The sequence below is a fragment of the Crocodylus siamensis genome, chromosome 5 (assembly GCF_052110815.1).
Source record: "Crocodylus siamensis isolate JL-2025a chromosome 5, ASM5211081v1, whole genome shotgun sequence".
In the NCBI taxonomy this organism is placed as follows: Eukaryota; Metazoa; Chordata; order Crocodylia; family Crocodylidae; genus Crocodylus; species Crocodylus siamensis.
Genome location: NC_143399.1, coordinates 4,184,056 through 4,198,578, shown reverse-complemented (window position 1 = coordinate 4,198,578; position 14,523 = coordinate 4,184,056). Strand labels below are relative to the sequence as shown.

Here is a 14,523-nt window from a genome sequence, read left to right as displayed (position 1 = left end):
CCCAGGCACCCCTGGGCATTGCACCCCTGCCTTCAGGGTGGAGGTGCTGGGCTTGGAGCATTTGCATCAGTGATGCAAGCTGCTGCCCCTCCAGCCTGTGCATGGAGTTGCCCAGGTGTCACCCTGATGGGCAGATGATAAATCGCTGTGATCCCGCTCGCTCATTCAGCCCGGTGATGCGTCTCTGCGAATCGCTCGACTCGCCCAGCAGCTACCGTCTCATAAAACACCCTGTCACCCCGCCGGGGACCGGTCTTCTCGGTCGCGCTGAGCTGAGCAGAGACTGCAGCAGGGCTGGAGGCCGCGCGATGAGCTGTGCCTGGGTAGGTGCAGGCAGGTGGTGGAAGGGTTTTGGTTGGCGGCTGGTCTCTGTGCGTGTGTTGGGAGTGGGGGCACGCAGCCCAAAGTGGTCGGAGAAGGGCAGAGCCCTAGGGCAGCGAGGGGGCAAAGGCAGCGGTGGAGGAGGAGATGAGCAGCTGCAGGACTGACCTTCAAGGGAGGTGGTAGGAGATCTAGGGACTGGTGTCTGAAACGGTGAGTCCCCTCCCTGTGGGGAGAGTCCAGGTTTGCCTGGCTGTATGATCTCTTATCGGCTCCTGAAAGGAAATGCCTTTGACCCTTCCCAGGGCCGTGTCCCAGACTCCCCCCGGGTAACAGCACAGACCGGGCAGGCCTGCTTGGGTCAAGGCATCTTTTCCCCTGCAAGCGGTGGGCACTGTCTTTCAGCAGCCGGGCACTTTTAGGGAAGGAAATGCTGTGCTGAGCAAGTTCCCGTCCCGGGAGATCACCCTGGGGCAGCACATTTCATCTCTGGCTCATTACAAAGCAGGGCTGATGGGCCAGCTGAGGTGCATCCCACCAGCCCTGCCTCTCCCTCCTCTGATTGTCTGGGGGGGGCGGCACGTCCTTTACTTAACCCCACTTGTGGGCAGCGGGCCTCAGTCTCTTCCAGAGGCCGGCTTCAAAGTGCCAGCTGCTCTGCTCCTGGGCCCCATGCCCCGGCCATAGCTTGGCCCTGGCTGGGGGGACTCTAGTTCCTGCCAGCGGGTCTGCCTGCTCTCCTCCAGGTACCCTGCTACTACAGGTGGGGAAACTGAGGCGGGGGAGAGGAAACCGGTGACGTCATCCGTGCCCATAGCAGAGCTGAGAACAAAACTCAGGTCTCCTGCTGCCGGAGCGACGGCTGTCCGCTGGTCCCAGCGACCAGGCTCTCAGAGGTGTCGGAGACCGCCGGTTCCTCGCGTGCCTCCTCTGCTCCGCGGGCAACACGGTGACTCGAGCTGCGGACAGGCCTCCCCAGGGCCGCTGCAAGGCTCTGCCAGGACATAGTGAGCACTGCTGGGAGAGAGCACTAGCACGGATATATTTCTTGGTCCTGCTTTCTCCAGATGTGAGAGGCAGCTGCAGCCTGGGGCCCATCCTCGGGGAACCCCCCCAGCAGCACAGGCCATTGAGCAGAATCGAAGTGGGGTGTCTCTGCGCAAAACATCAGTCGTGGCTGGGTCTGCTGGCAAGTAGGGAGGGCCTAGGTGATGGTGGGGCCGTAGAGAAGCCCGGTCCATGGGGGTGAGGCTGCTCTCCTTCTTTTGGCCCCTCTTTCCACCCCACTGCCTCCCTGGACAGCTTGCTCTTGTACTTGGCACCCACAATAAAAGCGCTAAGCTGCTCCCACCTCTGGCACTGCCCTGCACAGAAGCTCACATCTGCTGCATTAGTCTCTAGGGTCGGCACTGACCTTACACAACGAGCTTTTGAACAACTGGTTAGCTCCCTGTGGTATTATTACCCGGGTAGTTACACGTGGCTGCACCGAGCAGCCACTGCGTGGCAGTGCAGATGTAAACCCCTGCTTCACTGTATTAGCTTGCCGCTATAAACTGGTACTATTGCAGGGCTTACGCTGAGACATCGCATTTGCTTCTGCTTGGCAGCGCTCTCTTTCTGGTCAGGCTCCCAGCTCTTGCCCTGGGCTGAAGAATGCTGCACGCTTGTATGGGATTAATTCATCTCATTGTGGCCTTTAGGGGCAGCACTTCCAGCGGGGAAAAAAACAGTTAAGGCGTCTGGTATAGCCAGAGTGAAGGGTGTTTTAAAAACAGGATGGTTTATATGATATCTGAGAGAAGAAGTTAGCTGTGTTAGTCTGAAGTCAGTCAGAAGGCAGGGTAGGGATGTTAGACATGTACTTTTTACAGATTAAATAAGATTGTGTGTGTATGTAGAGATCTATATAATCTATAGCTGTATCTTTCTCTCTTTCTCTCTCTATCTATTGATAGATAGAGCTATATATAACTGTATAGAGCTCTCTTTCTTACCCATCCATCCACACAGCACAAACTTTCCTGAACCCAAGTTCACTTCATTGCTTGTAGATGGCACCACGCTCAGCTGAATGAAAACAGCATCTGATGAAGCGAACTTGGGTTCACAAAACCTTCTGTTCTCTCTCTATTTTATTAACTTAGTCTATATAAAGGCACATCTCCACCCTGCCTTGATATGATTTCTGCCTTACTAAAAGGCTTGGGTAGGGGCTTGGGGGTTAGACTGCTCCCCAGTAGTGTCTGCCTCAGTTTCCCCTTTAGTCATCTGGCCAGAAAGAGAGGGAGAGAGAGTGTCTTTAAGCCTTTCTGAGCTCTGGACATCCTCCCCCCCCCCATCTCCTCCCCCATCCCCATGTTGCAGATGGCTGACAAATTCCTGTAGAAACCTGCTTAGCAAGGCCGCGGGAGTCCAGCCGGCCATCCCAGGTGGCAGACCCAGCGTTGCAAGCGTGCATTGCGGAGAAGGGCAGCCGCAGGGTTTCTTCTTCCTCTTGGATTGCGTTCCCCTGGCAAGGCTAGTGAATGAACACAGCAGCTGCATACGGTGCGATATCAAGGACTCCTGGGTCACTGATTCGGCGCTCCCGGCAGCCACAGGCGTGTTCATCCCTGCTCAGCACTGACGGCAATGCCAGCACGGGATGGGAGCAGCGGGGGTGACCCATCACATGCGAGCCACAGAGGAGGCGAGTGTCCGATCGAGCTACGGACGGATGCTCTGTCCCGAGGGCCAAGCAGTACTGTTTCGGAAGAGGGGGTGAGGGAAGTTGCTCCAGCCCAAAAACTAACCCAGGGTTGCAGGCCAAACCTTTTGAGATTCACTGCTGGTTCCTATGCGGTCGCTAATTCTACCGCTTTAGGCCCAGTTGTCTTCGGGCTCTGTCTTTGGGGTCCCGGCCCACAGCCTCTCCTCTCCGACCTTTCTGCGTGAGCTGCGCTCTGCAGCTGCGCTTAGCGGGTCTTTGGAGCTCAGCCCCAAGCCTATCATATCTGCGTCCTGTTATGAAACTGAAGTGTCCTATGGCGATGCTTGGCCGTTCTCCAGCAAGGCCCTTCTGTGGATCATGTTAAGGTCCATCTCCCGGTGTCCCAGCTGCTAACAAACTCCTAAAGAGGGAGTAGGGGTGACTGCCCCCGCCCCCCAATGGGGAATTGATCCTCTCTGATCTCATTCACAAGGAAACAGCAGCCTGACTTTTGCTACCATTCCTCATTTTTGCATTAAACGTCTTGACTGGCCCCAGGTCGCCCTTCTTCTCTTTTCCTTGCTGCCAGTTTTTGTAAAGAGGCTGCTCAGTTCAACAAAACGAGCCCTTCATGACTGCCAGGATTGAAAGTGGGGAGCTGGCTCTCTTATTTAGCAACCTCCCCATTGCAGAACCGAAGGCATGTGAGGGGATTTTTTGTATTAAGGCTGCTACACACAAATGGGCCCGGTGGTTGTCCCTCACTCCCAAGCTAAACCTGGCTGTAGCCTCCATTTCTTTGGCTTTCCCTAAATCTGCCTTGAGGCATCGTAAAAGAGAGGCCCCTTTCCTTATTAATAATATTATTTTTATTATTGCACAGCGATTCCCATCATGAACCAGGACTCTGGTGTGATACGTGGTGGGGTCTGTGCAATTGCAGACCAAAGAAAATTGGCGGCAGGTCCCTTTGAATGAAAGGAATGAAAGTCCTTAGGTTGGTCGAGTCATGAGCTGCCCCCACCAAGCAAACAAGCCAGAGCTCATTAGAAAATGAAACAAAGAGTTTGCCAGGGTGGCAGGCTTAGTGTTATTATTCAGTCACGGTCCTTGAATCCAGTGGCATAAGAACAAACCCCAGCGTCATCTGAGAGCCGAGATCAGGGTGACAAGCAGCTGATTTTGCACGACTCGCAGGCCGGATAGGTAAGAAACGTGGTGTGTCCAACGGATGCCGTCTGCGTGGGAGCACGTGGGGCCACATCTGCTCTTTGAACCATCCACCCAGAGCAAAAGCAAAGCTTGGGAAACACATCCCCCAAAGCCCCCAACACATCCCCCAAATTTTTGGATGCAAAAATAAAATGGTCATAGTGAGCCTGGCAGCCCCCGGGACTGCGAGAGCCTCCAGGGAGGACTGTGAACAGGCGCGAGAGCCACAGCTCCTGCAAACTGCCCTGGCAGCACTGACTTCAGCAAGGCTGAGCTGGCTTCGAACAGCTGAGCTGGCGGCTGGGGAGAGACATTGCAAAGCGGAAATAGGTCTGCACCGAGCGGCGGCCTCCTTGTTTCCTCCCGCTCCCGATGCACAGTTGAGACCGCTGGGGAGGGCGAGTCTGCGACGCTGCAGGTTGATGGGTTTGTGGCTTCCTGCCTCTCGCTGTCACTCTTTGGTCACAGCCCTGAGTCTCGGCTGTCCAACGAGATCCCGTAACGTGACAGCAAGGGAGAGGCGAAATGAAGTGCACCACCCATCTGATGCCAGCCTGCAGGCTGCGGTGGCAGGTGACGCCCACCCCGTCCCAGGAATAGCTGGTGAGACAATGAAGATAAGTGACGCTGGCCGGCCACAGGCCCCAATCTGCAGCCTCCCGGTGTCAACAGGAGTCATTCGGTGAGCTCCAGCGGGCACTGGATCAGATACCAATGGCTCTGATCTCCCGTGATGCTCTCGGGCAACTCCAAACCGAATACACGCAAACCACAGGAGACACAGACACTCGATGCACGAACGGAAAATTAAAAACTCTCCGGAGCGTGACTGCGGTCACCCAGAACAAACGTGGAACATGGACCGACTTGATGTCTGATCCACAGATACGAAGGAGGTTGCACAGCGATTGATGCTCCTGACACAACGGTCTGGCTCAGCCACCGAAACGTAAAATTAGAGTTGCTGTTCTGCATCGACATCAGCCGCACGAAGGCTGCATTAGTGTTGACGCTGGCAGGTTGGGAATTAAACAAAGCCCTGGCTCTTGCTCCCGTTTTACGCTTTGGGGTAAATCAGGAGACTTCAATAAAGCCGTTTCTGATTTACACTAGTTTAACTCAGATCAGCATCCTCTCCTCTGACTTTCTTCACCCCCAGATCCACGTGAAATTGGGAAGTCTTTAGTGGTGGATTTGAAGCAAGACTCCCTTTCTCCTTAAGCATTCCTGAATTTTGGAGTGGTTCCACTTCAGGTGTAAACTGCTTAGGTTTTGGGGGTATACAACTGCTGATGGGATAGTATTCACCCCATAAGGATCCTTGTGCATTGCATAGCATTTCAGGCTGGCTGTTGGTAAGCAAAAGAGAGAAAGATGGGATTTGATCTGTGTGGAAGTCCCTAGGCTTGTCTGTAGTTGCAGATGGCTGAATTAATGCTTCTTCCTTTAGGAGTGGCTGTGATTTCAGAGGGGACCTGACAAAGACGTGCCAGTGATGAATCACCGGTCTAGGGAGGATCAGCTGAGAGCTCCTTCCGTGCAATGCCAGGACCAAGGGGCAGGCAAATCACTTGAAACTGGTGAGAGACGGACAGTGCTCCTGAAGCGATCACCCAATGCAACTCCCTGCCATGGGATCTTACTTACCTCCCGGGTGGCACCAGGAAGCTCTGTGGGCAAAAGCTAGATCCCAGATGAGGATTTGGCCACTCCAGGGATAGCGACTGTTGCTAACCAGGTTGAAAATGCGTTGGGAATACTAGCCCTCGCACTAGACCACCACTCAGGAAAAAAAAAATGTTTTAATATATTTATTATGTTTTTATTTTTTATTGCAACTCTATTTTCTATTATAATTTTATGACATTATTTTATTATATATTATAAATAAAACATATTATAACACAGTTATTTAGTGGTACAGTTTTGCATTTAGTTCTGAAGCCTCTTCGATGTTGATTCCCTGGCAGAAGAAGCGTTCTGGGCCGATACGACGATTTGGGGACCTCCCTGTACACTTGATGAGTTGTGGTCGATGCTTAAGAGCTAGCAGGGAATTTATGAAGTTCACCCCGGTGCAATGACTCTCTCTGCTGTCGTGGAAGTAGGGGAGGGGTGCTGAGGATGACACGGGTACAGTCCATGGGACCATAGGAAGTGAACAGCCAGACAGAAAAGGCCACCGCTGCCTTGCTCTGTGAAGACCCTGAGGGTCCAAAGGAAGCAGCGACTGACCATAAGAGCAGTCAGACGATGCAAAATCTGTCCGGGGAAGCTGGGCAAGCAGAGAGGCATCAGTCCAGGATAGTGTGGAACAGGACATCCTGCCCAGGGTACGAGTCGATGACCCCTGCAAAGGTCAGTGGACAAATGACTCTGCCCGCCAACTACTATCTGAGCGGCGTCACATCTCTCCCAGCCCCGAGACAAGGGAGAGCCAGTCACCCGTGTGACTCCCTTGGGACACTGGAAGCCCTGAACCCAAGAAGATCCACATCTGTCTGTTGAGGGGAGGGAAGAGCCCTGGGCTTGGCCAAGAACAAGACCAAAGACTCTTCCAGGCCCTATGACAACGGATGGACTTGGAGAGGAAGACATGAGGCAGAGGAGGCCTGTTAAGTGACCCAGCTGAAGGAAGCTGGCTGTGGAAGTCAAAGGGGGGATTTCAGGGTTTGGTGAACCAGCGAGGAGTTTCTCCAAGCGAGGAGAGCAACGTTAAGAAACGCCTGTGTCTGATTGCTTCCATCCTTACGTGCCCCCGGAGGTGTGGTCTAGCATGCCTGCAAGGTGGTGGCCTGGGACAGAGCGCAGCAAGTCGTCATGCTGCCTTTAGCAGGGTCCGCATTGCAACCGAGCAGCTGCATCATAGGGACCCGCTTCCAGAGCAAGGGATTAGCGGTAGATTTGGGGCCCTGGAAGTGTGCTAGAGAGCCCAGAGAAGGGGGTTGAAGCCTGGTCCATGACAGAGGGGGTCTTTCAAGAACATGGACCAAGCAAGTAGGCCCAAAGACCACTTCTGGCCAAGGACTGGAGTGGGATATAACCCCATCAACTGGACTGGGACATCATCCCGATGACCTGCAGGTTGGAGGGGGGATAATTTGGAGGGTGGCCCCAGGAAGCTCCATGGGCTTGGAGATTGGACAAGGGCTCCGAGTAGCACGCGGCAGCAAGCAGCAGCACTTAAATAAAGCTCTGGGTTGCTGCGGTCCAAATGGAGCCCCTTTATTGCCGCACGGTGCCCCTCGCATGAAACCTTGATGTGGAAGGGGCCTCTTTAAGAAGAAGATAAAAAGCATTAGCATTAAATTGCCAGACAGCCCTTTGTGGGGGAAGGAAGGGGAGGAGTGGTGTTATCCAGTAAAGCTGTTTAGCCGCGCTGTAAATTGATATGATCAACAGGGAAGCGCACCAGAGTTAAACTCCTATAAAAAAACCAAAACCAAAAGTGCTTTATTAAAAAAGCTATGACCTAATAGAAAACTCCCCTGGGGTTTCCCTTCCCACTGAAAGCTACCTCCGCAAGTGCTCTCCAAGCAGGTACACCGGCGACTCAAACATCTCCCTGCAGTGAAGCCCACCAGGCACGCAGGCCCAGCACCTCGCTGGCTGCAGGGCCCATTGGCCGAGCAAGCCCATCGCGAGATCAGTCGGGCACGGAAAAGCTTTTTGGGCTTTTTTATTCTGGACCTGGGAACTGGAATAAGACGGGAGATGCCTCATCCAAATCGGAGAATGACTGAGCTGGCAGGGCCCTTAGGAGGCCGGCTAGCCGGACTAGGATCAGCCCTGGCTGTAGCCTCCCAGCCCAGCATTTGTCTGTCCCGATGATGGGAATTCCTCCGCCGCCCTGGATAACCTCTTCCAGCGCCCGCATAAACGCCGGGGGGCCGGGGGAGCGTGACTATTGCATACCTCCCTCCACTGCCCCGAGGCTTTTTCCAGCCCTCTTGGCAGAGCCCAGACGCCGAGATCCCTTTCCAGAAGCAGAGAGGCAGCATGACCCTCCCCGAGTCCCAGCCCTGCCTCGAGCCAGGGGCTGACGTCAGGGTTAGTCGCACTGAATTGCAGGGGCAGACCTTTATTCTCAGAGCCACGCTTAAAGAAAGCAGCTGAGAGCAGGCTGCTTTGATAAGACATTTCCTGGCAGCCCAAGGGCCAAAAACAAAAAACAAAATAACTTTTATTGCTCAAAAAAGCCCCTTTTTTTTTTACCCTGAAAAACTGACCAGGACTAAAAAGTTATGTATGGGGTTTAGATGGGTGCAGGAGGGAACAAAAGTAGCATGTGTCTATTCCTCTTTGCCCCCTTTAACATATTCTTTTGAGCTATAGCATTTTGTATATATATATATGTATGTGCATATGTGTGTGTGTATGTGTGTGTATATATATATATAGTTCCTGAAGTCTCTGGTTTAGAGCCAAGCAGGGGGGAGCCAAGTGGAAGGACCCGTAGCCAAAAGATTTCGTACGGCAGCCAAAAATGCTGCGCGCGTGCATGTGTGTGCGAGACACTTTCCCAAGAAGCTCGCTGCACGGTGAAAGGCCCCACAGCGTGGGAGCAAGAGGGAGGGCGGTGGGGGCAGGGAGCACCGCTCGCCTTTCTCGCAAGCGAGTTATTACAAGGACAGCTGTAGTTTGAGACACAATCAGGATGTGACATCACTGACAGGGGGAAAAAAAAAGGGGAGAGTCCGGCCAGAGTTTCTTTTAATGAAAACCCCAGGAAGGTTGTGGGCGCGAGAGTTTTCTCCCTGACACCCGGGGAGGGGGGCTTGAGAGCTGAACCCGGAGGGATTCAAAGCAGATCTCCCGGCATTTGCTGCCTTAACACGGTGGATTAAATTCTTCGGCTCCGACCGGCTCTGGTAGGAGGTGCGTGGTTTTTAAGGGAGTTTTTTTTTTTTGCTCCGAGAATTGGCATCTCCCAGCAAAGTCGGGCTGTCCCTGCGGGGCGGTGTCGGGGAGCTCTGCTCCTCGGGGAAAGGGGCTGGTTTCTGACGGTGGAAGTGGTGGGGCTGGGGGGCACTCGCGGGTTTGACGCCGTGCGCGGTGGGGCTGGCGAGTGTGACCCGAGCCAGGAGTGCGTGGCAGGGGAAGGGGTGGCATTTGGCATGGTAGCGGAGGAGTCGACGGCACTTCTTGGAGCAGGCGCGGTCTGAAGTGGCTGAAGTTGGGGAGCGGTGTCCGGCGTTTGGCAGGTCCGGGCGCTGTGTGTAGGAGTCCCCTAGGGACGCTCCAGTTCGTGGTCGGAAAGCCCGTGGAAACCATCTGAGTCACCAGAGAGGTTAATTGGGAAGCGAGGCCGTGCGCCCTGGGAGTTGTTAGTCTGTCTGCGTGAGGGGTGCAGCCCACGGGGGTCTCAGGTAACAAGTTGCCTTCTGGGCCTGAGTCTTTTACCAAACCCAGCGGCGCCGGAGGCCGGAGAGTCTCGGGTCTGGCCCTGTATCCCTTTCCCCAGGGACCGACTCCAGACCCCTCTGAGCTAAAGCGCGAGCGACTGCATCATCCCTCTGGCTTAGGCTCAGCCCCAAGTTCCCCAGCTGTTAGCTGCGATGAATTCATGTCCCCTGCAGGTCCGAGTCCCGCCGTACTGAGGGCTCGTAGCTAGGTGCCGGGTTCTGGCCAGAAGGATTTGGGTTCAGGTCCTGGCTCTGCTACAGGACATTGGGCAAGTCGCTTAATGCCTCCACGCCTCCGTTTCCTGGCTGTAAAATGGGGATGGAGTCCTATAATTATAGCAAATGAGGGTGAGAAGGGCCCTCCGGAGGCCACATCCAGTCCAACCCGTTGCTCCAAGCAGGACCGTCCCCGCTGGGCCTGGGAGGATAAAGACGGAGGGCTGCTCGGTTACGGCGGTGATGGATCGAGGCGGGTCTTCAGCCCTTGTACAAAGGGGGGCGGGAGGGCCCGGCGGCCAGGCGCCGTTCCAGGGCCGGGGAGGAGCAGGTTGAGGAGCCCCGGGCGGTGAGCGGATGGGGCAGAGTCAAGGGGACCGCCGGCTGCGGCACAGGAGCCGTCTCGAGCAGATCTAGCTTTGTGTCGCTCGCGGAGGGGAGATGCAGGGGGGTTTCCAAGTGTGGGAGGAAGCAGAAAGGGGCAGCCACGGCGGGGCAGGCCTCCTGGCAGTGGGGTTGGTTGTGGAGGGGCTAAGACGCACCCAGCAGGAAACCCCTGCCCAGCCCTCGCTGCTTCGGCCCCCACGAGTGACCTGGGGAAATCTCGCTCACGCAGCCCGACCTCTTCAGGCCTGGCCGTCTCGGGTTAGGCCTCTCGGGGCTTTCCCGCTGGCCCCAGCCTATCTCACACGGGCCAGCCAAAGATCGCCCCCACCTCCCACCCCTCCCCGCTGTTTTTTTGGCCCGTTTCCTGGAATTTTCCACAGCTGGCAGGAGGCTGCGAGCAGCGGGCCATAGCTCGGCGCGGGGAGGCGGGGAGCCAGCCCCCTTTGGCAGGGACTCCTGCTCACGGTACCCGCACGAACGGCCTGGCCCCGCCACCCCCCAGGGACAGGGCTGCAGTCAGGGGAGGCTCCCCGTCCACCGCCAAGCGGGCTGGTATTCGGGTGACGCTCTGCCCTATGGCCGGCCTTGCGCATCCTGATGCCGGGGCAGGGAGCGGAGGGACTCGGTTTGTGAGCAGAGGCTGTATTTAGCGACCGGGAAGGGGGAATTTAGCGTGGATTTGCGAGCGGAGGAGGAAACGGCGCTGTCTGGAGCGAAGTCGGGAAGCGGCGCCGTGTGTTTGGCAGGGGCTGGGTGGCCGCGTGCTTCTGCACCTTGCCGGCTGCAGCAAGCTTACAACGAGCCAGGGGCTCAGGGCTTGGAGCCGCGGGGCCCAGCCACCGGTCAGCCCCGTCGCAGGGGCTGCCTTCTAGCAGGCGTCTCCCTGGGAGTCCGTGCTGTGCGAGTGCTGCCCGAACGAAATCCGGTACCCAGGTTGTAGCCGTATTGGTCTAGAAGAAAAGGCAATCAGGACTCGTAGTACAGATGCTATCTTTTATTCGACCAACAAGGTTTTTGCAGGTGCGTGTTGGGACGATCGCCCTTTTTTAAGCTCCAACTTGCAGCAGCGCTGCTAACGCTGCCAGTAAGGGAAGCCTCGATTTTTATCGTTGAGGAAAAAAAGGGAATCCCCTGACTGGTGGAACCGAAACCGAGGGCCAGACGGCGAGGGTGAAGAGGAGCGGCGACTTAGCCTTGGAGGCAGCTGCAGGCCCCTGCTTGCACGTCTGCCACCCAGGTCCTTCCCACCTGCACCGCACGGCAGGGGCGAGGGGGTGCCATGGCTGCCGTCCCCCCTGCAAAGCTCAAGCCCCAGGGACTGTGGCCTGGCCCTCTACCTGGCATCTCTGGAGCATGGATTAGCTATCTGTTACAGAAGCAGGGCGTGGGATGCCAGGGTCCTCCTGCCTTGCCCGTGGCAGGTTCAGGTGTTACGTCGCGTCGATGGTAGTTTCACGGAGAGTTTAGATTATGGATTTATGTAGGATGGTTTGGATAGAGATGATCCTGTCTCGGGGGGTCGGACTTTCTGACCTGCCCTGCTTCTCTCCACCTCTGAGACTCATGAGCAGGGTGCTAGCCGGGGAAGGGCAGAAGAGTAGGACCGAGTTGACCGCCGTGCTGCTATGCTGGGACACCTGTAGGCACGTCCAGGACTGCATGCGTCCAGCCGGGATTGATGTTGCAATGAGCTACAGGCTCTGAAGAGGCAGAGGCAGGTTCAAATGGACACGCTGATCTTCGCATGGCGGGGAACGCCTGCAATTTTGCAGCCCCCACCTCTTGTCATGTCTTCCCTTCCCGCTGTGATGTTTGGGGCCTCAAACTGGGCCCCGCAGCTAATGGTCCCCACTGAATTGTATCCTCCCTTTTTGGAAAAACCAAGCTGGAGGGGCTGCCTTCCACCAGGCGTCCCCGTCTGCGCGTCTCCCTAGGAGTCAGTGCTGTGCGAGTGCTGCCCGAACGAAATCCGGTACCCAGGTTGTAGCCGTATTGGTCTAGAAGAAAAGGCAATCAGGACTCGTAGTACAGATGTGATCTTTTATTAGACCAACAAGATTTTTACAAAAGAATTTTTTTTTTTTTTTTTGCAAAAATCTTGCTGGTCTAATAAAAGACATCATCTCGCCTATGAAGTGTGTGGTTTCATCAGGGCGCTAGAGGCCTTGCTCTGTCCCAGGGTGAGACCAGCTGTTACCGCTGATTACGCCGCTGGGAGAGCGCCGCTAAGTGCTGCCTGAGGTTTCGGCGTCACATGCTTGTGTGAGTATGTAACTGCCGGTGGAGGGGACGGACGGGACCCAACCCGCCGCGCGTTTCAGCCAGCCTTGCCCCTATGCAGTACAGGCACGCCTCGTTTTATTGCACTTCGCTTTATTGCTTTTTTTTTACAAATTGAAGGTTTGTGGCAACCCTGCGTCGAGCAAGTCTATCGGCGCCATTTTTCCATCGGTGCCATTTTTCCAACAGCATTTGCTCACTTTGTGTCTCTGTGTCACATTGCAATGTTTCAAACTTTTTCATTATTATTATATTTGTTATGGTGATTTGTGATCTTTTGAAAGAAGTTCTACTGTGGGTAAAATGCTGTCAAACAGCATCGCATGCTACAGAGAAATCTTTCATGAAAGGAAGAGTCAATCGATGCGGCAAACTTCACTGTTGTCTTATTTTAAGAAATTGCCACAGCCACCCCAACCTTCAGCAACCACCACCCGGATCAGTCAGCAGCCATCAGCATCGAGGCAAGACCCTCCACCAGCAAAAAGATTACGACTCGCTGAAGGCTCAGATGATGGTTAGCATTTTTTAGCAATAAAGTATTTTTTAATTAAGGTATTTACTTTTTTTTTTTTTTTTTTTTTTAGACATAATGCTATTGCACACTTAGTAGACTATAGTGTAGTGTAAACATAACTTTTATATGCACTGGGAAACCAAAAACTTCGTGTGACTCGCTTTACTGCGATACTCGCTTTATTGCGGTGGTCTGGAACCGAACCCGCAATATGCCCGAGGTAGGCCTGTACCCAGTTATGTGAGCTGGGTCTGCTTAGCCCGTGCTCTCGGCCTCTTCCATCTGCTCCCGTCCCCCGTGAACGTGCTCCTGACGTGTCTGCGTCCCGTGTGAGTGGCAATGGGGGGCAACGCTGGGGTGGCTTCCTCACCACGTTTCCATGTTGGGCGTGGGGGGGCGTCCTTAGCCAGACATGGCTCTTTTATTAGATCAACTAAATGGCTGGAAAAATGTGTTGGTTTTTTTTTTTTTTTTAAAGGAAAATTTTTCATGTCCAAAGTCAAATCAGCCAAATCAATTCCAAATCCGTGAGTCATGCAAAAACTGCATGTGGCCCTACTACCAGCGAGCATCCTCCCTGGGGCTTCAGATGCTCCCAAATCCTTTAGCGGGCATCCTATGTGCAGACCCAAGCTCGGAGGCTTGGGGTTCGGATGCCCTCAGCTGTATGGCTGCAGGAGCAAGCTAGGGAGGGGTCCCCCCTTTCCATAAAGTCGGCGTGTAGCTGAGCTCTTCCCACAGTGGGAGGCTGACTGTGCAGTACTTCAGTCAGGGTTACTATTCCCTGCCAGTAGGAAAACCACCTCGGTGGTCATGGTATTTCCCCTGCCAGGTAAATAGTTGGAGAAAGTGTTCTTTGCAAGCTGTCGGGCACAAACACCCTTCTTCCTCGCTGTGGGGTGTCCTCCCCGAACCCGCTGGGGCGTAGCACGTGCGCACCCGCGTGTCCGAGTCAGGGCTGGGGTGCTGGTCCGTTCCCGTGCCACGTCCGTGTGCCCTGACCCCTCAACCCTCGTCTGCGTGCCGTCGGAGCCGTGTTGGTTAGGGAGGCGGCCAGCTCAGACCTTCCAGCTCGGCCTGTCTGCCGACCCTCATCTCTTTCCTGGCTGCCGTGGTCGTAGCCCACTTGGTACCCAAACGGGGTGCCGCAGCACCCGGGGGTGCCCCCAGAGCCTCTCCAGGATGCGGGGAGGTGCTTCGTCCTGTCAGGCTTGCCGACGGGATTCACAAGATAAACCCAGCACATTCAAATAGAAACATATAGGCTCAAAAGCATGCTGCCCTGCTTTGGCCTTTTTTGGAGTTTGTTGCAGCAGAAGAGTTGCTCTGCTGCATTTCTTTAGTGACGAAAGAGCTGGCGTTTTCCAAGGGGTGCCGCGGGTCTAAAGGTTGGGAATTACCGGTGCAGACGCGTGCTACTTGAAAGCATTTTAAAAAGGAGCATGAGTGAATGAAACAGGTCAACTTAAATGATTTCAGTACGTTTATACAGC

General features: G+C 54.9%; 1 protein-coding gene across 2 annotated transcripts in view; it reads left to right on the top strand.

The window, feature by feature from the left end:
• Window positions 1-8,906: 8,906 nt before the first annotated feature.
• MOB3C (MOB kinase activator 3C) overlaps window positions 8,907-14,523 on the top strand; it is a 59,606-nt gene continuing 53,989 nt past the window's right edge. The window contains exon 1 of one of the 2 annotated variants that reach the window (XM_090048758.1): window positions 8,907-9,096. The gene's annotated coding sequence lies outside the window, so the exon portion shown is untranslated. Of the gene's footprint in view, window positions 9,104-14,523 lie in introns of both variants that reach the window. The other variant, XM_090048757.1, reaches the window with a different exon arrangement.